General features: G+C 45.2%; 1 protein-coding gene across 8 annotated transcripts in view; it reads left to right on the top strand.

Moving 5' to 3' along the window:
• Window positions 1–23,899, top strand: part of LOC135913959 (uncharacterized) — a 614,840-nt gene that overhangs the window by 185,593 nt on the left and 405,348 nt on the right. Inside the window, exon 4 of one of the 8 annotated variants that reach the window (XR_010568174.1) lies at window positions 10,332–10,457. The exons of the other annotated variants lie outside the window; for them this stretch is intronic. The gene's annotated coding sequence lies outside the window, so the exon portion shown is untranslated. Of the gene's footprint in view, window positions 1–10,331; window positions 10,458–23,899 lie in introns of those variants that run through there. 8 annotated transcript variants of the gene reach the window in all.

Genomic DNA, 23,899 nt, shown 5'->3' with positions numbered 1-23,899 from the left:
TTAATGTCGCTCGCCAACACCCATGTTTTCCTTTTCCTTTTCAATTGCAGCTTCCCCCAAATAGAGGCATGGTATAGAATGTTATTCACCTGAGCCGTGAAGAAGTCCGAGTTGCCACCGACACTGATGAATGCGTACGGCGGTGGCACGGTTTGTGAATCGATAGTCCCGCATAACCGTGTGTTGAGCCGTCTATGCTCCATCATCACCATAAAAAGAAAAAACAAAACAAGCAGTGGTATATGTGACAGAAGAAGAACATAGAAGTCACTGCATCGTAACAGCAGCGTCAGTAGCTTTGCACGCCAAGAATCGTAACGCACCCGCCCCTACCCCGTTCCTCTTTCGATGCCAGAGTGAACATCGCTAACACCATGTCTCTCAATGAGTTGCACGTAATTGTTTCTTGCGAACTGGTGACGTCTACGCTATAGGACTGGCGATGACGGAAGATACGCAATAGCCGTCAGCAACAAACACCGTTCAGCTTCGGTCTTTTATGTGGTTTTACGTTTTTTTTCAGCAACTGGTTCACTCTTCCAAATATGTCTCCTTCTTTTAGTCACTGTCAGGCAGACTTGTGCGATGAACTATGAATGCTTAAGTTTTCGTTAATTACGCGATGGAGAAATATTATTTGAAAAGGCTGGTGTTCAGAACGTCGACCGTAGAGAGCTAAAGGCGTACCTCCGGTGTCCCTGTTTTGTACGACTGCCGCTTTCGCACGACGAATACCTACCGACTTACTCAGTTTTCTGCCTTTCAAGCAAAGAAGATGATAGAACTTGACCTGTATAGATCAGCTGCTTCTAATTGTGAGTAGGAAACGCAGCTCTTGAAGTTAACCACAAATCACATAAACAAAACGAAGAAAGATCAAACGTAGCTATTTTCACCGAGAAAAATGCGCATGTAGGCTGCGTGCAGAGATCTTACATAGTGACCAATCGGACGTTCTTGAAAAGGGGGACAACCAGTATTCGCAATATCATCTTTTTAACCCTTCAACTAGGCAACTCAACAATATTGTGGACCTTACAAAAATAACTGCAAGATCTATACAAAACAAAACATTAGTCTGTGCCTTTTAATTTATGTTAATTTATGTACCTTTTCAACAGTGCTAATCACAAAAATGTCAACTGTGAGCAGCAGCAGATGTTTTGGTGACAAAAGTCGAAGACTTAGTCGGTATCGTTTTAGCGGACGTGGTAGTCATATTATCGCTAATGATAATCTTCTTTTTTCCTTTGTTTAGGAAAGCTATTATTTTTTCTCTCTTGAGGTGGATCTCAAGAACATACATTTACCTTGTCAAAGCATGCACCAAACGCAAGTTGTGGACCACGCATTGGTCTCTAATCAGCTGGTCAACAATATTTTCGACCCGATGTATGTCACTTAATTTTCAGAGAAACCCTTTCATGCTTCATTTGGCATGTATTTAAACAATATCAAAAGAAATAAAGCAATAAAAACATTCCAGGTCACGTATTTCTTATCTTGCCAGTTAAAGGGTTAACAGCGTTGAGTAGAAGGTCCTCCAAGAGAGGGAGAGAGTATTTTAAAGTGAGAAAACCAGAGAGGTAGGCGGCCTGAGGAGCTTTGTGTCTGGCCTGCAACTGTGCTTAAGTAAAAGGGAGAATGATATTAATAGTAGAATAGTAATGATAGGCTATTAATAATCGTTCATCGGCTTAAAAATAGACTAGTTTTGCTTATGGTGCCTCCAAACTCCTCATAAGGATCCCACTCGTTCCTACCCTACGAACAATTCGAAGCACACCTGTTTCGAGTGACCCGGTGAATGCGTCAGGACTACGCGCGTGACATCTGGTGGCAGCTGCCGGGTCCGAGATCGGCTGAGCTCGATATCAACAAATAGTTTTTAAAAAAGCTTATACGCGAAGATGTTGCTTAGAAAAAGAAGAAAAGAAAAAACTGGTTGTGAACATAACTGAATGAAGAAAGATGCCAAACAAGAGCTGGATAAGTGCTTCGTGACTCTCTTGATTTCGATATGAGACTTAAATCTTTGGATAATGAGCTTACTTCTGAGGACTGTACTTCAAGGTTGTGTGGTTCCTGAGAGTAAGCTGTTCTAGTCCGTTTACTTTTTCTTGCAGTTTGGGCATGTTCGACTTTGTAGTGACTGAGATCCCTTTCTCTGGAGTGTCTGGAGCGAACTGGACGTTCGGCTCGAATGCATGATTTCCACCGAGCTGGTACATCACGTGAAATGGCTCTTGTGCACATGAAACCTAGCTTCAGCGCTCATTTATGTCCTGCGTTTTTTGGACACTCTCGCGCTCTCTTTTAATCCTCCTCTACGCTTTAATTACCTACGTCTTCGTAACGTTGTGCAAATATCAATATTCGCAATGCCCCCAACAAGGTTTACCCAACTTGCTTTCCCAGCTACAAAACTTTACGTTCAGTGGGCGTTTCATTTGCATTAGTAAGCTTACAAAGCCGGTGTGCGTAGCGTGTTTCGTCGTAACTGTTGTACACTTTCAGGAGTGTTCTGATACAATCACAAAATAAGCTTGGAATTATACTAGACCACTGTGGCAAGGTATTAATTGCTCCCTAGCGAACCCTTTTAAATAACAACATGAGAACATAAACTTATTATGCATTGGAATAAGAAGAGAGCAAGGAAACAACCGGCTGAATATCTGAGAGCCCGTACGAGTGTACGGCAGCTTATAGCTACATTCAGTTGACTTTGATAGCAACAATCTCTGACAAAAAGACAATGTGTCTCCTCGGGGAAAAATAAAATAAAAAAGAGTGCCGCCCATTCATTTTCAATGGTGTGCAGCGGCGTCCAGGTTTTGCTCAGGTCACTCGAAGGGTCCGATTTCCTTTCTCACAGCCTGATGGCCCTCCGGATATCAACTCTTTGCGACTCGTTTTCTTTTTGTATTTTCGTGCGAGACCATTCTATCTCCTCCGTTCACGCCTTGTCCGCATTGGTGCGTTAGAAAAGAGAGGAAGCATCATCTCTAAATGACATTCTTTTCGTTTATTTTCGACTTTTGTTTTCGAGGCTGTCATTACCGTGTGACTAAGGATGAGCAAAAAAAAAAACACATATTTCTAACATCCTCAGGCCTTCTTCATCTACGTCCGAACTCCGAGCTTGAAAGAAGAAAAGAGTCAGGATTCATGAAGCGGAAACAGAGTAGAAACTGTAGTTGAAAAAAGATGCCTTCCTCTTCCTAACAGAAAAGAAAACAAGTGGCCTGTATCGGGAGGAGCAATGAGCGAAGAAACTGTAGGCTCCTCAGAGGGTGATAAAGGCCAGAAGACCAGCCATCAATGACTTCGGGAGCGCCCTTGTCTTGTAGTTCGGCTAACGAACCACGACGAGAACCCGGCCTGTAGAAATCAAGAGTAACGAAGTAGAAACGTCAGCGGCGGGAGAAGGAACCGCTGTTTTTGTTGCATTGCTCTGTATTACTAACTGTTGCTACCGCCTATGACCTCGACCAACTGTATGACTGTTGCGTTTACCTTCCGCCAAAACTTTCCTGGCCAGCGAGTAGGAGTGTGCGAATATTGGATGCTTTCTGATAACGAATCAAATATTTTCTTGTTTAATTGGGTCTTCAAGTATAATTTTCACTTTCGTCATGTTTGAATATATTCCGAATAGTTTTCAAACACTTCATAATCATTACCTGTGCTCAATTGTACGTAAAACTGGAGTAAAAGTACGATAAATTTCGTAACCGCGTCCATAGTAGGCATGAAACACGATAACCTACATAGTAGATGAAGCTGCGTCACTCAGTGAGTCAGCATTTGACTGCTAAAGAGTGATCAATCGCACTCTCCGAAGAGACCTGGTATTGCGACTCAGGGTCGAGGTTGAGAGACGGACTCTTGGAACAGATGAAGAGGTGACCAAAAGCTTTATGCAATATGTACATATAGCCGGTAATGGAATGGCATACAAGTAGCGGTGCCGAACTGTGCTCCAGGCCGACGGCGCGGCTGGTGGCGACTCTCTCTCCTAACGATGGAACAGGTTCTGCATTAAATCCCATTGGGCGACCCATCGACGGCAGGGACGAGGCTAGGCAGGTGCTGACGCCAACCGCATCGCCTTCCTTTTTCGTGGTGGGAGAAGTCGAAGTTGCACACCACCGGATTCCACGGCAAGGGGTCAGCAGTTCTGTGGAAATTTCAAAGCTGTCACTGGATTCGTCGGGGGCCTCTCTGCCCCCGGACTCCTCAGTTCGACCCACGGAAATGGTTCGGCAGATTCGTGGAACTTTGAAGGTCGTCAGTGGATGTGTGAAGACCAGCACAAGGGTGCTAGGATGTAAACATTGTTTTGAACAGTGTGTGTGTGTGTGTGTGTGAGAGAGAGAGAGAGAGAGAGAGAGAGAGAGAGTGAGTGTGTCACAATCATTTCAAGCCAACAGACAATGACACCACGGAAAGCATGGAGCGAATAACTTGTTTTAGTTTAAATGTATAAATGATAAACCAGTATACATGGAAGTGGAGAAAGAGACAATTGTCCTCTGGTAGGATACAAACCTATGCCTTCGCATTACTCGTACTATGCTTATACCATTTTGTAGCTACCGCACTGCAAAATAATTCATTTGCAGTGCACGGCGCCGTTTTTCCATGCACTTTCTGAGTGTTATAACACTGTCTAGGCATGCGAATGTTAGCCGCCGCCACAGGTCACGGCCTTAACCCACGCATTTCAATTAAAGCAAGTAATCTTCCCTGTGCTTTCCCTGGTGTCAGTGTCTTTTGGTTTCATAGGACAACACTAATAAGGCCCCTTGGTTCCCCATCTTCTTCTTTTTCGTTCGTGCGGGCGTGCGCTAGAATGTTTGAAGAGGTGTTGAATTTCCCTACGTGCATCCGACTAAAAAACCTTCCGTCTTCAAAAACGCAGAACTTAATTATCATATGAAGATTAATTGAGTCCGTGAAGGAGGAAATGTCGCCTCCGCAGTGAATATGACGGCATTCGAGCATGTATAACGAGATTTGGAATACGCTCGGGGGCATTAATAGTAGGCACGCCTCTGAAGAGGCTAGTTCTACTTCTTCCTTCAAAGGTGGATCCGCTCCTAGCTTACATACTCCTCTTCCTATTTCCAGGGACCACGGGCACCATGGCTGGCGAGTCCCAAATATTCGTGGCCGTAGTGGCGTCCTCTTTGCGCCAACTAGGCAAATCGGTGACGCGGACGCCGTTCTTTGCGGCTGAAACATGACGTAGTAGCAGAAGGGCAAGTGCTTGTCTCCAAGACAGAAAATGCGGCACTGTTACCGAGCAATATAACTGCAACAGGCGCGATAGAGAAGGTGTTTTTTTTTTCTTCTAGTTGTTGCCTTAGCCGCATATGTGCACCAATCGAAGCCAACTGGCCACGTTTCCTCATAAAAAAAGGGTGGTTGCGGAACCTCCTCTGCGGTCACCTTTCAGCGGAGCACAGCATCATCGTGACATAAGTCAGGCCCTGTCATGTGTAATGGCCGCGGGTACGCTATCACGCCTTCTGAACGCCATCGCATGGCTTCAAGCGGTAAGTTAATGACCGCAAGCACGTTTAACGTTGCTAATGGCCGCGAAATTTATGGGCAAGTCTCAACAGCTATGTACATTTAGGGCCCTAAAGTTTGCCTTCCTGTTGTACCATATTGCGGTTACACTTTTGGTCCCGTTTAGAAGGCTCTTGCTACCTGTTAAGTATAAACAGGGAAGGAGGAAGCCGCTGATGTACGATTGCCCAATATCGCAGAACAAGGCTGTTCGCTTGTGTTCAGACTACGCTGAGTGCATACTAAGTTCGTTAAAACATGTAGGGCAACCAACTAGCTGTTGCCGTAGTCAACCTCCTAGCCGGTCTTTCTCTCTCTCACCCTTGTTTGTGGTAAATATATACCTGGCACATAAAAAAATTCATCAGCGCTTCCAGCCTGTGAAGACGGATAAGCAGCGAAGCTGTGGTTTGTTTTATCTCAATCGATGCACGTTATATCTACCATATATATATATATATAGGTATTATTATTATTATTATTATTATTATTATTATTATTATTATTATTATTATTATTATTATTATTATTATTATTATTATTATTATTATTATTATTATTATTATTATTATTATTATTATTATTATTATTATTGAAGGAACAGACAACCAATGCAGTTTTTGACCGTGGAGTGATTTATTCCTATTTTATTAAATACTAACGTGTGCAAGTACCGCGGCGTGGCAGAAGGGAATTCCACAATGTTTACAACTTCACTGGGAACTACGTAATTAGGAAAAGTAGATAAAACTCGGCGTAATGATAGAGTCGTCTTAGCGGCCAATTTCACTATAAGTTTTCCAAGGTATCTACATTAGATCGAGAGCTACAGAACATTCGCGAGCAACTGGAGCCGAAAACTTCGTGGTGGACGGACATTTTCCACCGCCGGAGGGTAGCTATATACGTATAGCTTCGCTGTAAAATGTAAGAGTGAACATGTTAACGTCGACTTCAGCTACGTTGCAGCTTGTGCTGTAGCCTATTTTTGCGCCAGCGAGGGTCCCCAAATTGGCGCTTGTTGACGACCTCGCGAGTTTAATGACGCTTGCACCCGCAATCTTGTTTCGCAGCGACTACATAGTTGCGGTCACGCGCTTGTGTACTCTAGGCCACATCGTTTTAACACGGACACGTGAGCTGAGAAACGCAATCTCAGTTCTTCCACGGACGTTTTTGTTGTTGTTGTACATTTCACCCACACTTATTGACTCACCTCAATGCAGGCTAGCAAACTAGACGTGTATCTGGCTAACACGCCCTTTCCTCTCTCTCTCTCTCTCTCTCTCTCTTAAGCACCTCTGTGCATCACCACTGTTACTGCGAGCGTCGTGTGGAGGCGTGTCCGAGAGAGTAGCCAACACGTAGCATTTTTATTATGTTATTTCTTTGCTTCTGGCCTCACAGATTGCTCCTGAATGACTGTGATGTACACCTTACGGCATTTCTTGAAACCTGCATTGCAGTCGCGCTCTTTGTACTCGTACATAAATTGTTTGTGTGAGCTTGTTTTCTTTTTATTTAGTTTCATTTTTTAAATGATAGTTTTAGTAATAACGCTAAGTAAATAAGGTTATCTGTGATGTGCGCGCTTTCGTTTTCTCTCCTGCGTAAATACACACAGCAAAGATAACTGACAAGCTGAATAACTTGACTAATATTTCATGTACATTATCACCGTCTTCGAATAAAAAGAGAACAATAAATTCGTTTAATGTGTGTATATGTGGAAGAAGACATCACGCAAGAAGCTCATGGTTGTCTACCGGATGTAAACTGCGGTTCTGCGAACAAAATCCGCTAGGTCGCAGCGAATGTGATGCTGTTTTGGAAAGTCTCATGCGGAACGAATGAGGTGGCTGCATAGATCAGAGAGAGAGAATGAAGAGGAAAGGCAGGGAGGTTAACCAGATATGAGTCTCCGGTTCGCTACCCTACACTGGGGATGTGGGGGATAGGGGTTAGAAAGATGACAGAGAGGAAAACGCAAAAAAAAAGGAACACGCACACATGGAGACACACACACAAAAGGCGTTCCAGTTAAAGTCGTTCACACAGGCCGGTAGATCGCAAGAAGCGAAAAAGCGCTTGCACGGCCTTCTTCTGTGACGGTAGGTCCTTTCGATGTTGCAGAATTCTTTTTTCGCATAGTGGTTGGTCGTCCAGTTGGTCAAGTTCGTGGCTAAGGCATGCCCTCTGTGGAGTGTACTGCGGGCAGGCGCACAAAATATGGCCAATTAATTCTTCATGGCCGCAGTGGTCACAGGTTTGGGTGTCGGTCATCCCTATGCGGAAGGCATAGGCTTTAGTAAAGGTAACGCCCAACCAAAGTCGATATAAAAGCGTGGCGTCTTTACGGCGAAGCTGTGATGGCGCTCGAAGACTTAATGTTGGATCAAGTGAGCACAGTCGCGTAATGCTTAAATGTTTGCGGATATATCCATAAAAAATACATGTGCCATGAATTTAAGTACCAGTGAACTGGCTTATATAACCCTTGTATGCTGCCGAAGTATGCGAACCTCTATTCTGCGTAACAAAAGATAACTTTCTACTTAAACCTGAAAGTATAATGTCGGCTCACACGCATCCTAAAGCACGCCTCTCTTTTAATAGAAGGGCGAATTATATTTAACGTATTCTTTGATTTGCCTTATTTTCATTTGGTCTCTCGGTGTGAGTCGCTGGGGGAGAGGGGGGAGGGGGTGTGGCCATTTTTGGCCAATCCTCAAGAACTGCCATGTCCCACTGTGACGCAGTAAGTACAGAATCCCGAAGTGTTGCTTGATACGTGCCGCGCGTTTTTGTGCGTGCCCCTGTCATCACCATTCTTCCCTCGACATGCGTCATAGATCGTCTTCAGTCTCGTGACATCGCTGCGCTTTCGTTTCACACAGTGCCTCACCTGGTTTGGAAATTTCATTTCAGGTTGGCTCCTCCACGCCAGCCAGTGCACGCGCTCTCAGTACATATCAGCTAGCGGAAAAGGGCACCAGTTCAGGTCGACCTCTCTGTCTTTCCTATCAATAAATTCTATTCTCTCTCTCTCTCCTCGAAATAGTGGGGCATCGCACGCTTTCACGAAACCTAAGATTACTACCTAAAGCAAGACTCGAATAGTTATATGAATGCCTTTCCCCTATTAACACAATACTTAAAGAATTCTGCGCTCGCGAATCAAGTGCTCATTGGGGATGGCATGGTACGACCTGTAACCGCTGCAGGTGCCTTGTTCTTCTTTTTTTTTCCCTCTGTGTCTTATTCCTTTTGTGAACGGCATGCAACGGCAAGTGCCGCATGATGACTATCTGTGTTTTATTCGTCAGTCTCCATGGTGACTTCACCGCAGTGTAATTTGGTTACCACGGGCGAAGTCAGAGGGTCGATAAGCTGCATATTCTAAATCGGTGAACGCGTTGTTACCGTATTTCTGTTTCACGTTTTCAGGACAAGCAAAGTATGGTCGCAGAATGTACGTAGCGTTAGAAAGCCGCGCTACAAAACATTCGATTTGCGGGGTGTGCGAAGGCCAGAATTAAAAAAAAGAAAGACAGATATAGTGGCCTACTATAGGGCACAGTGCTTTAACTTTTAGGCGGTGGTGATATCCGAGTCTCCGCATTCGTCTAGCAGAGGAAATGTCTAAATAACTATTTGTTTGTTTGTTTGTTTGTTTGTTTGTTTGTTTGATTGTTTGCTTTGAACTAGTAATTGTACGTATTGCTTCTGTAATGCGGAATCGTGTGCCCGGGTGTGTGTCAAGGCACACACGTGCTGATTTCACACCACATTATGTGTGAAGCCTCATACGCACCACGTACGAATCCACACACGTGGTTTCGTATGGGTCAGACAAGAGCGGTGCTCGCGCTATAATGCTTATACGCTTAAAAAAATCATAACGTCCCGGTTTCGAAGATTGGTCTAGCTCGCGGGAAATGGGCATTCTAATGTGAGAACAGACTTCGCAGCTGAATGTAGCGCAAATCGGCAAAGCTACGCAAATTGGCATTGCCTGCTGCTACATCGCGTCTGAAATCTCTGGCGCGGAGGCGAATATCAAATAGCATAGTGTAGCAAACCAGGCGCATTTCTGGTTAACATTACTGCCTCCTGTCTCTGATTTCTCTCTTTGGCGCGAAGCGTTGCCTCAGACCAGAGATCTCAGAGGCTCATCCCGGCGCTTAGCATTCGCGCTGCGCTCACTCGATGTCACCGCGATTTGAAACGGCAGACTGCCGAGCAGAAGGGCACTTAGGCCACGTGGTGCCATCAATGTTATCTTTTTTTTTTGAAATTCACGACATAAAACGACAAGGCATAATGAATGAAATACACGAAAAGCGCATTCAGAAGGTTTAGTTTGCTAATACTTTGCGAAAATCTGGAGGTTTTTATTTCTGTTTCATGTAGCAGTTTGCCACATTCTTCAGCGAGCTGTTTCGACATACCACTTTCTGAGCTATTCTGACTCAAATATCGGACTTGCCTTCTCCTCCTTTTTTCTTTTGGTTGTTATTCGGTCCGAAGTTTGAAACATAAGTATACGATAGGCTGTTGCTTTTAATAAATGTACATGCGCTAGACAATATATATGAAGGGGACGTGTGGCGCTGCAGGAGAATCGATTGCAGGTAGCTGCAAGAAAAAAAAGAAAAAGAAGCGATGAAACCAGCCGTTGAGATTTTGAGGGCTGCAGCCCCGCTACGACATGCTCATTGATGGGTGATGGGACTGCTGTTTCGTTCCAGGCACAGATTCGGATTCAGATTGAGTTGCTGGAGAATCAACGCGAGCAAAAAACGAATACAATGACGAGGAAGGATGGACGACCACGTTGATCTCTACAGTAGCCCATTATACGACCCTTGCGCAAAGGCCAGAATGTTCGATATTATACTCCTTGGTCTGTCTAAACCACCATAAAATATGAATGAAAAGAGGTCTTTGCTTTTACTTTAGTGATGTGTATGTAGGAAAGAAATGTGTGCCTGTTGTTTTGTCTTCGTCAGTATAACGAGTTCTCCGTTTTGCTTTTGTACACTGCAATGTGTGCAGTCTCGTGCATGCTTTTCAATGCGCATGTTACCGCGGTTACTCTACGTAGAGGCAATTCCGTCCTTCTATAAGGATGTTGCAAAATCTGCTTGAATATAGCGACCGCTGGAGAGCTTAGGCTTTTTTTGCCATGGTAACACTTAGACTTTATGGTGTTTCGCTCTCTGATTAATACCTTTCGAATGCTCTTGAATAACCTGCCCACTCCGTCAGGGGGAAGTGCAATGCAAGTGCTGGATGCTCTCAGTTTAGTACTTGCAAGTCTTGAGTAAATATCATGGCTCACCCGCTGCATTCTATTCACACTGAAGTCAAAAAGGCTAGGGTTTACTTTAACGGTACACAGCCACGTACTGCAACTTACTCCTGACGACCAGTAGCTCCTTGGTCTTCACAGGTGACTTCAACGTGCATCACCAGCTATGGGGAAGCACCAAGATTAGCTTCATAGAGTAGAATGACGGCAGCCTAATGTATCGGTGGGGAACTTGCTTGGACCTGACTGGTTTCAAGGCACTTTGTTGCATGCACACACAGTGTTCCCTCTATCCCACTTTCTTCTTTCTGTTCGGCCTTTTCCCAGTGTAGGGTAGGAAACGGGACGCTCGTCGGGATATGACCTCCATGCCTTTCCTCTCTTTGCTCTCTCTCTCTGTATATATATATATATATATATATATATATATATATATATATATATATATATATATATATATATATATATATATATATATATGTATGTATATATATACGGACTGTTCACTAGAGTAATGCGAGGGAGAGACAGAGAGATGATAATTGGAGAGGAAAATGTTCCACGTTGGACTCAATTTTTCTAACAATAACATAATGTTTTGTCTATGAACACTCCCCTGCAATATGTTTGGGTAAACATTGGGCCAATAAGTAACTGAAGCTATGTATTGGAAATTGAGCTTTGCTTATTGAAAATTCTGCCCTCATTTATTTTTCTGAACAGTTGCATTTTTCTTTAGAAACAGGAAATACTCTTTTCCCATCAATATACATGCATGCCTGGCTGAGTGCGAGCGTCTTTACATGGCAGACATTATAGTGACATGAAAAACTTAACTCTTACAATTTTTCATTGTATAGTTCATGTTTGATAGCTGTTGGCCCTACGCTTAAGAGAAAACTTATTGAAATAGGTATGTGCGTGCATTAGGCGAGAGCAGCCTGACTAACCAGAAAATTCTGAATATTTGTAGACATATTGTGTTTGTCGCGGGACAATCACCATAACTGTTCAAAAAACGTTGTTTCCAAATTTCAGCATCTTAAATAACAGCAAATGATCTATGCAAGAATGGTTTACGTTCTGAAGCGCTAAACTTTTCTGGAGAAGCTACTGGGAAGTGAACTTTATAGTGACGCAACCTAAATTTCCTTTTGTCTAATGGTTTCATCGACAAAAGTTTGTGTTTGCAGGCGCACGAGAAGGTGAGTTAAACTATACATTGTTCTTACAAGTATAGTTGGTGACGAGAACATATGCTATAACTATGCTTGAAACTGGAATAGTTGGTTAGGCCCCCCAAATCTTAAGCTGTAGTGTATGACCACAAAGGCATATACAGAAACACTAGGAGTCATAATTGAACGTGCGACGAGCAAACAACTGGTACACGTGACTTTGTATACGTGTGACGTGTGTGTAATGTGTAAAGTTCACCTTTCCGGCCCAAAAGAGCTCCCCGCGTCTCCTCTTTCAAGTGTCTGCGCCCACTCACCAGCGACAAGCAGAAGTCATTCGACGCCCCCACACAAAGGATGGGTGACCGAGAGCTGGTCCCCCATAATATCCTAGTTATAAATTCTTTAGTAATGGTCAACGGTCACCACCGTTCCCCCATGTTCATTCGGAGCATGGACAGAAACAAATTCTTTGTCTTGCCTGGCGACATCTGCTTCATGCTTCAGCATTCTCAGTTCCATTTCAATGTTTATCTCATTCACTGTTATTTATTTCTGCGTCTCCAACACCATACACCTGCGTCCCTCGGTGACCAGAGATACGAGAAACCAAGAAAAATTTTTCCAGACTGACTCACTAATGCTGAAAAGCTTCTGTTCGCAGGACACAATAGGTGCTCGTGTGTCAGCCACAGCCTATATAGTACACTCTTTAGCGATTCTTTTCGCCAGCTTCTATTGTGCTGTCGGCTGGTGACAAGGGGAATTGCGTTCTAGCTTTCCGGCCCACTTCACTCCGATCAATGACGTCGCGTTCTCTTCTTGGACATTCTTTGCTCATTCCACGACCTGTCTGCCCAATTTGCTTTCGTTCGCAAGCATTACGGCTCTGGAGTTACGTACAAAACGCCAGGTCTAAGGAGGTGGCTCTAAGCAGAGGGAAGCAGCCCGACTCAGTCCTATTGCTTAGCAAGCGCGAGCCTATGAGAACAAGTTCTCATAAAACTGTCTGCTTAACATTACATACTAATCATGGTGCATCCAAAAGATATTTTAGTGTTTAAATGTCCCTCGAGCACAGATATAGCGTTACCTGGACACGTCTAAATTACATTGTTCGCTTACACTGAACGTAGCTTTTTCGCGACTTCTCTGTACCAATATGAAGTTAACATCCTTACTTAACCCGCGAAGGCATGCTTGATTCTTTCACTATCAATCATGGTCGTTTCATTTTCACAAATAATGCAGGAAGGACACGGTCTGGGAAATTGTGTCGCGATCAGTTTAACGGTGTTTGGAGAGAGAGCGAGGAAAAGGAATAAGGAAAGGCAGGGAGGGTAACCAGATGGACGTCTGGTTTGCTACCCTGCGCGGGCAAGGGGGATGAGGGCAAAAATGAAGAACGAGAAGCCGAAGAGAGAGGTGGTTCACTCGTACCGTTAAAGGTGCACGATGTCTACAAGCGACATTCAGGTCCGTTGATATTAAAAGAGTGATGCGATCACGCGTAGCTTTTTGGGTTGATGACGGACAAGGCCGAGCACCCAGAATCTTTGTCTTTGTAAAGGGTCGACCATCCAGTTGGCTGAGAGCGCCGTGAATACGCTTATACGTTGAACGCCAAACTGTGTGCAGTGTCAGAGGAGGTGCTCTGCGGTCTCCTCGCTGTTACAGCGGTCGCATGTGAAGGTGTCTCAAACAGTGCGTGAATGTGAAGCTAAACACCTCAAGAACTTCGTCTCTTCACTTCCAGTGTGAAAGAAAAACATGGCGAAAACACAATTTGAATGTTAAATTTCCACAATTTAAGCTGCAGTGTTAAAAATGCCGCTGATGCCATCCACTGCATCCGGTGGAACAGCGCAATGCGAATACAGTGGAGCGATCATCTCAGAAATGTCGCTTCGACTATTTCAAAGTGAGAGAGTATCATGGCAAATGCCTCGGCAAAATTGAACCGTTTGGTGGCATGCTTTCTTGACAGTAGTCTCTACGTAACGCGCTCAATTGTCTGCATTAAAGGATAAACGTACTGCAACTTCTCACAAGGTAGCGCTGAGAATCATGCGACAGAATCAAGCTGTATGCAATCCCATGCTTTACGCGAAAAAAAGAAGTTATTTCGTCATGTTTATTTCGCAGATGCGGAAAGTTGTATCCTGTACCCTGTTAGCACGATTCCTGACGTGTGGCTCTAGGCCTTGGTGAAAAGCGGTAACCTTAGATATCGACAAGGAGATTGCTGCAGACGAGGCCACACTCGAATCCTGTAGCGTCAATCTCCTGCATCAGCGCGCGTGTGGCTTCAGTGTTTCGTAAGACCATGACGACGAAGCGGTAGGCAGGCGTCGCGTATTGTTTCGCTAAATTGGATCTCGTTTGGGGCGACCCGACAGATGATCAACCTGCACGCTTCGTTTGACCCGTTTAGCTTGCGACGAAAGCCCAATATACCGAACGTGTTAGAAGCGCACGCTGATTGAAGAGGGCCCGACGCTATACAGCGACAGTTTTATTTTTACTTGTCCCCATCCCTTAGAGCCTTTCTAACATGGCTATCTCCTTCAAGGCTCATGTGTTTGTTGGCGTAAATAGATAGAGTTTGCTTCTTTACGCGGTTACGAAAGGAATGCGTGCCTCCAGTTCACAGACTTGATGGGATTAAGGCATATGTATTTCCTAATGTTCAATTTAGGCTGGAGATAGTTTGGAACTGTCTTGAGATGGTTTTGCCAGATTGTAAACTTCTATTGGCAGAATAAGGCGTAATAACATCATATACACTACAGCCTCTAATAGGTGTACTGCCTTTAGTCTACTATGTTGAACAGACGCCCAAACATATCAGGTTGCAGATAGCATATATATATATATCATATGCTATCTACAACAGACGTGCTTGGGCGTCTATTGAACATGGTAGACTAAATATAATCAAGTATAAGGCTTTAAACTGCCACCTCTCGTATGACAGTTACAAACTTCGCAGAAAAATGCGTGTGGACTCTTTGCATGACAACTTGGATAGAAGTAACTTTCCTGTAACCGAACTATTTGTTCTAGCAGTTTAACGGTGCATGCCCTGCTAAACAGAGACGCGCTTAGACAGCTCTGCTGGGAACTTCTTTGTGGATAGCACGCTAACTGGTGTGATTTGGTTTCATTTTGTCCATTTTTTGTGAACTTTACTGATATTGAGTGTTTGCTTTGAAGAGTACTTGAACAATAGCGTTATTATGTGCGTGTAACATTTCTTTTTTTAATTGCCTGTGGCAGATAGCCTAATTCTTGTCCTTGAGCAAAATTATTCAGAGAAGCGAAAAATACTTGGATGAGAAATCGAAACGCATATTCAAGTAATAAAAAATGCACTTATTTACTTCCCAGTGATTAATTAATTGTGTTGCGACACATATTGCAATTTACTAATTGCAGTCGGTGAGCTCGCAAAGGATATACACTTAGAATGAATTTTCAGGATCAGATCAGTTTCTAGATATTCCTTGCCAAAGTGTGCAACAAATTACATGGGTGTTCCAGTTACTTTCGTGCTTCGACGTTGTTACCGTGCGTTTTTACCGCTTTTTTGATGGCGCATACGTAGAAACCTAAGTCATTCTTAAATTTTTTTTATAGTGATTATGCCTTCCAAACCCACCGGCTACAATTCGTAAATTGCAATATATACCGTAAATTAGTTGATTAAGAAGTTAAGGGGGGAATATTTATCACTTCGTTAATGATCCGTTTCGATTTCTCGTCCAAGTAATGTCCGCCTCTTTGGCTAATTCAAGGACTAGAATTGTGTTACCTGCCACAGGTGATTTTTTAAAATTCCGTAGACCTTTCCAATGACCGCCCCGTGAAGCGTTCCTTATTGCACAGTGGACATCAACTTATATTATACTTAACTCTGGGGCACATGGGTCGCTACTTATAGCCAGCTTTCTTTCTTTACTAACATATATGTACGTTTTTTAGCGACTTATGATTGTTTTCGGTGCTTGTATGTGTGTGCGTTTTGTGCTGTGAAAGGGGTAGCCTATAAGTTCATTGTGTTGCGTTCGTTGTACCTATGTGTTGGTATTTCCAGCTATAATGCACCCTACTTTTCCATTTATCTGTAGTTAATAAACAAAAACAGTAACTATGATTAAGATGATGATGATGATGATGGTGATGATGATGGCAAACGTTCCCTAACAAATCTTCTGGAATGCCGGCGTTACACTGCGTTCTAAATTACACGGCGGGCTTCAGCGGTCATGTGTTACCCCCGATTCCTTAAGCCCACTGCGCGCACCCTAGTGTGCTTTTAATGTTGCTGCTCACTGTCTTGCCGTTATCATCTGTAGTGGTGGCGCTAGTTGTGGATAGTTACAACTTCTAACACACCGTCGGGCGATGAAAAGCAAGTTGACAAATAAACTGTCGTGCCTCGGTGGTGTGGATTTCTGTAGACGTTGCGCAGCTGCGCACTTTTGCGCAATTTGCTTTTGTTTAGTTTTCATTCCCCGCACCAGCTTGCCCCAAATCCCCTCGAAATGAAGACGAAGTAAAAATGTTTCGTCTCTTTGGCGTTACGGTCACATCAGCGAAGAGGAAGAAGAAGACCTGGTCCCCTAGCACATGGTCATCAAGACCTCTTCGTCCTGCGATTATATCCAGACGATGGCCAAGCCTTGTCCCACCGCTGCTGCACCCGAACCGGCACCCGAAAGTGAGCGGCCACCGGAGAATCCCGCTGCCGCGAAATCCTTGACCCCGAACGACTTCTTCAGCAATCGGGAGAACAGGGTGGACGAAGAAGTGCCGGACAGCCGCAGCCTGATCTTCATCGCGTGGGTCTTCTGCTGCGTGGGCAGCACCATCATACTCGCACCGCTCGCGTTTGTCCAGATCCCGCTGTTCTTGGGCGGGGTGGCGAGGGTGAAAGCCAATGTGGTCAGCAGGCGCCTTCCGACAGCGTCTCACGTGACCGTCACCAACGCAAGTACGATGGTTCGCTTTCCGACATGGACTAACCCGTCAAGACCTACCGTACCGACCAAGTGTCGCAAGCCCAGTGCGACCGTCAACGTCCACATCAAGGACATCAAGAACGATAGTGTCGACGTGAGCGCACTGAAGAAGGAGGAGCTCGAACCACACATCGGCTCCTTTAACACCACGTCCTTCGCCCGAAGCTACAGCACGGACGCCAGGGCATACTCTTCACTCTGGGTGGTTACGCATGGTACGGCGGCTTGCTCAGGCGTCTCGGCGGTGACACGCTAGCCAAGAACAACTTGCTCCAGATGGCGACCGTGAACTGCCTCGTTGAACTTTCATGACGTTCGCCTGAGTTTTTTCCTTTTGTTTTTGATATTAATGGGTCACAGCGTAAACGTGATTAAAGCATAAATCGCGCTACGTTTTCTTCGTTCACTTTCCACCCACTGAACGCGAACTCGTTGATTTAGTGCAGCTCGAACAGTTGGCATTAAATACACCTTGTCACGTTGCCTGGAAAGAGTATAACAAGTGAAGAGAGCCCTATAGAATGCAGGTGGCCATACGCCTGCTGGAAAAGGGGGAATGGGTGTTGCGTATAAACAGCCGGTTGAATGTGTACAGAGGGCGAACGAGGTGCGAGTATCAGACGCCAAGCGGCGTTCTCGGTAAACAATTTTTACCCTAAATAGATCTGCAACTCTCTTACTTAGTTTACCATAGAAAACGGTTAAAGGAAAAGTCCATGGTTCGGTAAGCGTGCATGAGATGGTCCGGCTGTATATTACAAGTTCATTGTATCCGTCGGAGTTTTTCCCGAGGTTAACCATGGCCTTAAATGTCAACAAATGTGCGTGCGTCGCGTTCACTCTAAAACATTGTTGTTACACGTGCATCGTTAACAATGTCCATCTGGCTAGTCCGGTAGAGTAAATATATTTGGGAGGTTATTGACCTCCAATCCAACGTGGACCAGCCGCGTTTATAGTGTTTGTAGTATAAATGGGAAAAGATAGTGGTGGAGAGCTCACGTGATCGCAGGGTTGTCTGCATTATGTGAAATACTTATTGACAGTGTTTCACTCGCAAATGACGTTATATACCGAACGGCAGCGGCGTTCGTAACGATATTTATGTTGAAATATGGGCCGTGAATATATGAACATTATATTCCCATTGTATCTCGCGCTTCGTCAGTGTTCGGAGCGGCGTCCCGCCGGCGTTGTGAATGATATTTGCCAGCCGTGAATGGTTGATGACAAGAAAGTAATAGAATCAAGCGAAAGGAATCCTTTCATTATATCAGCCATGGTTTAGTTTACTAATGCTACAAGGTGGTTATCGGCAGATAAAGATCAAGTGAAAAAGACAAAATAGCTATCTGTGTGTGCGCGCGATTGTTTATTTGTTCGTGAGTGAGGTGAGTGAGTGAGTGAGTGAGTGAGAGTGAGTGAGTGAGTGAGTGAGTGAGTGAGTGAGTGAGTGAGTGAGTGAGTGAGTGAGTGAGTGAGTGAGTGAGTGAGTGAGTGAGTGAGTGAGTGAGTGAGTGAGTGAGTGAGTGAGTGAGTGAGTGAGTGAGTGAGTGAGTGAGTGAGTGAGTGAGTGAGTGAGTGAGTGAGTGAGTGAGTGAGTGAGTGAGTGAGTGAGTGAGTGAGTGGAATGACTATACGAGCGAGATATCTTTAACTCGCCTAATATATCAGATTCGTTTACGTGAGGTCTGCCGCTCCCAAGGTATTTTCCAGGCAGCAAACATAGGCCACGCGAACATTTGTTTATGTTTGCCTAGTCTGTACAGCGCGCCGAGCTTACGCCTTCCAAGAGTCGCGCATTGTCCTCCTGCGTCCCGCGTCGTCCTTTCCAAGCTGGGATGCGACTGCTCGCTTTCACCTTGCAGCTGGCGTCGGGAAGCCTCCTCGAAAACTCTACGACGAGGAACGCTCCTCTGCGGCTGTCGACGCTACATTAGAAAAGCCCAGAGAAAGCCGCCTCACTCTAAATAATGTAACAGTAATAGGAACAGGTGCAAAAGAGCTACGAGTGAAATAAAACGTAAAAGCCTGCAAAGAGGTAAACTTTCCCGAGGCAGCACAGGGCTTGCATGGAGCGCAGTGAAGCCTTTAACAGCGGTGCCAGGTGTAACAGTCTTCGCGTATGCAAACATGCGCAGCCACGCGCATGTACCATGGCTATACCAAAAGAACAGTAGGAAAAAAAGAGAGAGAGGGAGAGCTTGCGTGTGTTTTTCTTTTCACATTGCTCAACAGAGTGAGAGTACTGCATTGTTAGCCGATACGGGCGGCTGTTGAAGAAGGCAAGCGTTAACTTTTTGAAAGGCCTTTCTCTGTCATCCACGCCACCACATCCCCCCGCTTTTCGCGCCTTTTGTCCGCTTGCTAATCGCGGCCCTTATTCACAAAGAAGATGGTACACTAGATTGGTCCCTAGGAATAGGCGTCAGCCACTTGTGTTAGCAAAACTCTTATTACCCAAAATGTGCGGCCAATTAGGAGGATTTCGCACTAACATGTAAGTAGTATTAAAGCGATCACAGCTTTTTAAATGTGGGATTAAATCATGAATACTACCCTTTGTAAACTAGTATGTACTAGTCCTTTTAAACATGCATAGCTGATAAGCACGAAGTCAAATACGTGTTTGCATGTGTGTGTATGTGTGTGTGTGTGTGTGTGCGCGCGCGCGCTTACGAGTTATTCATGTTTACAAGGACATTTATTTATTTATTTATTGACTTATTTATTTATTTATTTGTTGCTATTGGATGAATGTTTTGCATAAAGTGTAGAAAATACTGAAGTTACGCTCATTGGAACGCTATGGATGAATTCTTTTTATAGACGACATTGGGATATGTGTCACAAGCACGCATTCATACCATAAGAAAAAATGCTTGGTAAAACAGAAGGGCTGAGCGCTGACTTGAAAATGCTTTTTTTTTACGAGTGTAGTTTTTTCCCTGGTATAGGTGTAACCACCACAACAGAAAAAGAGAACAATCTCTCTTCTGATCACGTAGCCTGGTCCTTTAATACACAAAGTTCAAGCAAGAACGCAAGGAAGAAGAAATTAAAACCAGTGGTGACGAGTGACTGCAGACGAACCCTTAGAAACTACGCAGGCACAGGCAAGCATGTAAGCCGTAGAATACAAACAAAAATAGAATAAAAAAAGAACACGGAAACAAACAAACAAAAAAGAAAAACGAAAGAAGTACTTAAAGAAGGAAGGAGGGGGCGGAGGCAAGAATGCTTCCAGAAGAGGTTAGCGGATATGGGTCACCGTTATCACGCTGTTTTCGCATTCGTTATATTTGCTTTTATTATTATTCTTTATCTGAGCCCAACCAGGCTTTTTTTTTTTTGCCTGACAGGGCCTTTTTATGCACGCCTTCACCCTACGAGATCCGCTGCGACGACGGAAGACACACACGTATACAGTGTCCGGAGGGCGTACACAACGATGCATCGCACCACCAGCATCACCTCATAACGAACGTTGTTGGCTAGTTAGTTCATGTTGACGGGGGAAGAAAAAAAGCACCCACTAAAGGAGATGTGCCTCTCTTGTTTGTTTGTTTGTTTGTTTGTGTTTGTTCTCGTCTTGTCGTTACCAATGCTCGCGCTTTGTTTTTTAAACACCGTCTCACGAATTCTGTGCAGCTGGTGCAGCGAACGCTGTGGGTTGCGTCAGCCAACCACGAAAAAAGAAAAGAGAGACATATATATATATATATATATATATATATATATATATATATATATATATATATATATATATATATATATATATATATATATATATATATATATATATATATATATACTGTTACGTTTCGCCTACGACGCGCGGTAAAGCCGGCGCGGATGCAACGTACGCCGGAGCTTCGTTCAAAGCGGCGGACATTTTGGCCCGTTCGGTGCGGCCGCGACGCATCCCCGCCGAGCGCGTCCCGGCATGTTCAGTGCCACGTGTCGTTGTGTGTGCGTGTGTGTGTGTGTGCCCACGTTTGTCAAAGCGCGGCAGCCGGGGAGAGGAGCTCCCCAAGTGTGAAGCGAGGAGGTCTGACCGGCGCCGGCCCGGCTGATGCGTCACTACACTCGTCTCTACATGTCTCAGTCCGTCCGTGCCTCGCTGTCACGTGGTGTCGTCCCGTGACCTTCCTTCTTGCCCGTGACGCCAAGAGTATAAGAGCAGCTGCCCCCGGACGCCAGGAGAGAGGCTCCGATTTCTTCTGTTGAATAACGTGCTCTCCCGTCTCTCTACTTCGGTCGACCTGACCGCCCGCTCTTTGCGATGCTAGAATAAACAAGTTGTTCTGTTAGCAGTCGACTCATGCTTTGCTGGGACCTTCGGATGCTTCCAGTGTGCCCCAGGCCGCCAGGCCAACGCTACCCTTGGGGCTTGCGACCCATTTGCAACAACGGGCGCCAACGGTCCGATTGCAACAACGGGTGTCAGCACTGAGGTTCCAACAGCTGGTGGCAGCGCTGAGATTCCAATAACCGGTGCCATCAGTGAGGTTCAAATAGCTGGTTGCCAGCGGTGAGATCGCGGCAACGGAGGCCAGCAGCGAAGATATGCGGTTGACTGTATGCTGAGCAGCACAACGACCATCCGGGAGCAGTGCAACGAGCCCTGTGTGATGACTGGTTGCCTGCAGCGGAACGACTGCGCTGAATTCTTGGCTGCGAGGTTTGGTGAGTGCGGGACTTTCTTCTTCTGAGTTTTGCCAGGCTTTTGTTAGTGTCAGAAACAGAGCTGGTAATTGTGGTTGTCGTTGCTGCCGGGTTAGTTTGCGGCAAGACAATAGTAGGCAGTAGAGAAAGCAGCATTCAGAGCAGCCATGGATTTGAAGTCGTTGCGCAAACCGAAATTGTTGGAGCTTGCAAGAGAGTTGGGTCTGGATGTCTCAGACAAACTCAGAAAACCAGAACTGCTAAGGGCTATTCTTGAGTTAGGAGCTGAGGATGACGAGCTGTCGGAATGCCTTGAGACCATTGAGGAGAGGGAGACGGCAAAAAGACAGGAGCGCGAACTTAGAGAACGAAAAGAGAGAGAGAGAGAGAAATAACTTTTATTTATATAGCCGGCAGATTCGTGGGGGGGCCAACCCCGCCTAGATGGCGGCCAGAAGCCCTTGAGCTCTAGCGGCATCGTCGGCCTGCTGGACAGCCAAAAGTTGGTCTTCGGGGGCCGAGCTGAGCAACACGGTCTCCCACTGCTTCCGGTCCTGAATTTTTCGGCCCTGTCGTGGCGCCCGAGGGCAGGCCCAGATAATGTGATCCAGGTCCGCCCTTTCTTGACAAAGTTTACAATTGGCCGAATATTGGTCTGGGTAATAATGATTATAAGACACCGGGTTCGGATATGTATTTGTTTGAAGGAGGCGCCATGCCACCGCCTGCTGCTTATTAAGTGATGGGTGTGCGGGAGGAAAATGCACCCTTCCCAATCTGTAATGATTAGTAATATCCCTGTAGCCAACCATCCGGTCCCCTGTCAGCCCCAACCGCGGCGCCCCGGTGGCTCGGTTTGTGAGTCCTCGAGCCACGGTGTCGGCCGCCTCATTGCCGGGGAGAGAAGAGTGCGCAGGTGCCCAGATGATATGGACCACCCGCTCACCGCGAAAGTTTGCCAGGATACGTTGTGATTCCGGCGAGATGCGTCCCTTTGCGTAATTTAAAATGGCGGTTTTAGAATCACTGACTATTATCGTGGCCAGTGTGGAAGCCATTGCGAGAGCAATGGCCGATTCCTCAGCCACCTCGGCTCTGTTAGTTTTAATAGATCCGCTGACCTTACGCTCACCTTGCGAGTTCACTGCAACGATACACATATTCTGAGTAGTCGTGTATTCTGCCGCGTCGACGTACACCACGTCCTGAGAGCGTTGGAATCTCCTCTGTATAGCTCTTGCCCTTTCCTCCCGCCTTTCCCTGTGGTGTTCAGGATGCATGTTTTTGGGTAGCGGTGGGATAATAAGCTGCTTTCTTATGTCGTGGGGAATGTCTACTTTAGTGCCATACTGTGATGCGTATGTTACTTTAAGCTTGTTAAGTATGTGTCTGCCAGTAGGTGTTTGTGAGAGTCTTTCATATTGCGCTATCGTATGGGCTTCTATGAGTTCTTCGAGCGTGTTGTGGACACCTAAGGCTAGGAGCCTGTCATTTGATGTGTTTATCGGCAAACCTATGGCTTGTTTGAATGATCGTCTAATGATGCCGTCGATTTTTGTCTTTTCTGCTACTTGGAGATTTAGGTAAGGGGTTACATATACTATGCGGCTGATGACAAACGCCTGGACTAGACGTACCAGATTGTTCTCTTTCATCCCATAATGGCGATTAGCTATTCTCTTAATTAATCTCAGTGTTTGTTGTGCGCTGTTTTCTAGTATTCTGATTGTTTCCCCGTTGTGACCGTTCGCTGATACGTGGAGTCCGAGGACTCTAATGCTGTCGACAATAGGTATTTGGGTGCCATTTACAAAAAGCGTGATGTTTGGTTTACCCGTAGAACTCTTACGGCCCCTGCGTGTCGGTCGGTATAGAAGTAATTCTGATTTTTGCGGCGAGCATCTCAATCCTTTATCCATGACATATTTCTCAACCGTATGTATGGCTGTTTGGAGGACTTCCTCAATCTGCCCATCACTTCCACCTGTTACCCAAAGGGTGATATCATCGGCGTACAGGCTATGATGTAATCCTTCTATATTTTCTAGTTCTGCTGGCAGGCCAATCATAGCTACATTGAAAAGAAAGGGAGATAAGACTGATCCTTGTGGTGTGCCCCGGCTTCCGAGTTTTAT

Source organism: Dermacentor albipictus, chromosome 5 (assembly GCF_038994185.2).
Source record: "Dermacentor albipictus isolate Rhodes 1998 colony chromosome 5, USDA_Dalb.pri_finalv2, whole genome shotgun sequence".
Classification (NCBI taxonomy): domain Eukaryota; kingdom Metazoa; phylum Arthropoda; class Arachnida; order Ixodida; family Ixodidae; genus Dermacentor; species Dermacentor albipictus.
Note: the sequence above shows the minus strand (reverse complement) of the source record. Positions and strands in the feature narration are given on the sequence as shown.